The following is a 3204-nucleotide window of genomic DNA, read 5'->3' on the forward strand; positions in this document are numbered from 1 at the left end:
TTTTTGGTTCAAAAAATATTTAGGGGCTTAATCGTTCAAAATATGAATGTTCATTGGGTTTTGACAGAATATATTTTAATTTTAATTAAAATAAATTTTATCAAAACTTTTTTTTTAATTGTAATTATTTTTTGTTATATTTGTTTAATTTTATAGATATAAATATTTTTTGGTTCAAAAAATGTTTAAAGACTTAATCGTTCAAAATATGAATGTTCACTGGGTTTTTTCGGACCTTTTCCAATATTTTATCATATTAACAGGTTTGATTGGTTTTGATCTTTGAGTTTTCAATTTCCAGTTTGGTTCCAAGATCGAGAAAAGCTCCCCCCTTAGTTAGGTAGGAGGGGGGGTGTGGGTAGGTTAGGGGTGTAGTTTAAGTAGGTTTAAGGTTAGGGAGGGGTTAAGGGCGGTTTAGGAGTAGGTAGGAGACCGCCCCTAACTAAGGAGCATGGTAGGGGTAGGTACGGTTTAGGAGTAGTAGGGTAGGGTAGGTAGACAGTAGGTAGCTAGGTTTAGGGGCAGAGTAGGAGTAGGTAGGTAGGTAGGAGACCGCCTGCTAGGTTTAGGGGGTAAAGGTAGAGGTTTAGGAGGTTAGGGGTAAGTAGACACGATTAACTAACCTACTCCTACCCCCTAAACCCTACCTAACCTACTCCTAAACCGCCCCTAACCCTAACTAACATACCTACCTACGCCTACTTCCTACCTACACTACCCCCACCCCCTAAACCAACCGTCTACCTACCCTACCCCTCCTCCTCCTAAACCTAAACAACCCCTCTTAACTACCTACTGCCCTATCCTACTCCTAAACCACCCCTCTTAACCACCTACCCTATCTACTCTTAAACCGCCCTTCTTAACTACCTACTCCTAAACCGCCCCTAACCCTAACTAACCTACCTACTACTTCTATCCTGCCCCTAATGTCTACCTACTCCTACTCTGCCCCTAAACTTAGCTACCTACTCCTAAACCGCCCCTCTCAACTACCTAAGCTACCTACTCCTAAACCGCCCCTCTCAACTACCTACCCTACCCTATCTACTCCTAAACCTAACCTAACCTAATTACACCTATCCTATCCTAACCTCCCCTTACCCTCCCCCTCCCCTTATAAATAAACCTTAAGATGGGCGGTTTAGGTTTAGGAGTAGCTAGGTAGACACGATAGGTTAGTTAGGTTTAGGGAGTAGAGGTAGAGGTACTCCCTACTAACTAAACTACCTACCTACTCCTAGACCGCCCCTAACCCTAACTAACCTACCTACCTACTCCTACTCTGCCCCTAAACCTAGCTACCTACGTCTACCTACCCCTACCCCTACTCCTAAACCGCCCCTCTTAACTACCTACCCTATCTACTCCTAAACCGTACCTACCCCTACCTTGCTCCTACCTCCTACCCTAAACTAAACCCCCTGCTCCTACCTCCTACCCTAAACTAAACCCCTCCTCCTACCTAACCTAATTACACCTATCCTATCCTAACCTCCCCTTTACCCTCCCCCTCCCCTTATAAATAAACCTTAAGATGGGCGGTTTAGGAGTAGGAGGGAGGTCGGCACGATAGGTTAGTTAGGTTTAGGGAGTAGAGGTAGAGGTACTCCCTACTAACTAAACTACCTACCTACTCCTAAACCGCCCCTAACCCTAACTAACCTACCTACTCCTACTCCTAGACTGCCCCTAACCCTAACCTACTCCTAAACCGCCCCCTAACCCTAACTAACCTACCTACCTACCCCTAAACCTAGCTCCTGCCGTCTACCTACTCCTAAACAGCCCCTCTTAACTACCTACCCCACCCTATCTACTCCTAAACCGTACCTACCCCTACCCTGCTCCTACCTCCTACCCTAAACTGAACCCCTCCTCCTTGGAAAGAATGTTTATTTCAAATACTATATATTACATTCACTGATTAAAAATATCATCAAGTTTCGCAATACAATTTACGTGGCTAACATCTACTTATTTTTTAAAATATTTATCTTGGAAAGAATGTTTATTTCAAATACTATATATTACATTCACTGATTAAAATATCACCAAGTTTCGCAATACAATTTAGGTGGTTAACATCTACTTATTTTTTAAAATATTTATCTTGGAAAGAATGTTATTTCAAATACTATAATTACTTATACTTGTTTTGCATACACTTTAAGAAGAAAAAATCGTCTTTTTAAAACTATATTTTTTATGGGACCTCATTTAAGTCATATAACCAAAAAAAAGAAAGAAATGTTGATCATAAAATGACATGGCTATGAGTTGGGTTATATTCACATGACCAATAAAAAATGTGCAAGGATTCAATTTGTTTCCCTTTTTATTAGATTATAACCACTCATTAATCACAACTATTGATTATTACATTCAAATGATTACATATATATATATATATATATATAATATACACAAATGACAACAAACAATGTTATACATACACGATAACTAAATAATTGTTTATTTTTTTATCAAAAGTGTGATTTAAGATATTGTTTGTAGTACAACTTTTTTTAATAAAACAAAAAATGCAGGTAAAAAATTTCAATATATATGAAATCAATTTAAGTGAAATAGTATATTAAATCCTAAATTTAATATGAAAAAAGTTTATATAAAAAATACCTTATCAAGATGAACATAAATTTTGATTGTAGTAAAAATCTCTAACAATAGACAATAAAATTTTCATAATTTTAATCAAAGTTTAACGACTCCCCTTCTGGTTGTGTAGTTAATATATCATCATACATTATTTGAATATTCATCTTTTTATACAAATTAATATTCTAGTTATCGTTCAAGGAGTATATTATACAAAATTACATAAACATATAATAATAATTATAAACACCTCTCTTTGCATCTTTAAAACTCTGATTTCGAAGTTATTCTCTTGACATCCACCACTATAACACTTAAATTTTTTAATATTTTTTTAAATTACATCGTAAAAAAATTTAAAATATATAAACCGAAACAAAAACGTGAATAATTTTATAAAAATTTAAAGATAAATATATAGTTCATATTTAAGAAATAAAATATTGTTGACCAAAAATCTTTTCTTAAATAAATTATCTCTAAAATAAATATTTTTCATTTCTTTTTAATGTTTAGTGGCCCACAATTATTTTTTAGTTTTAATAATTTTTTTAAATTATAAATTAAAATTAAATAAAACTACAC

Source organism: Cynara cardunculus (assembly GCF_001531365.2).
Source record: "Cynara cardunculus var. scolymus isolate 2C chromosome LG 2, CcrdV1, whole genome shotgun sequence".
NCBI classification, from domain to species: Eukaryota; Viridiplantae; Streptophyta; class Magnoliopsida; order Asterales; family Asteraceae; genus Cynara; species Cynara cardunculus.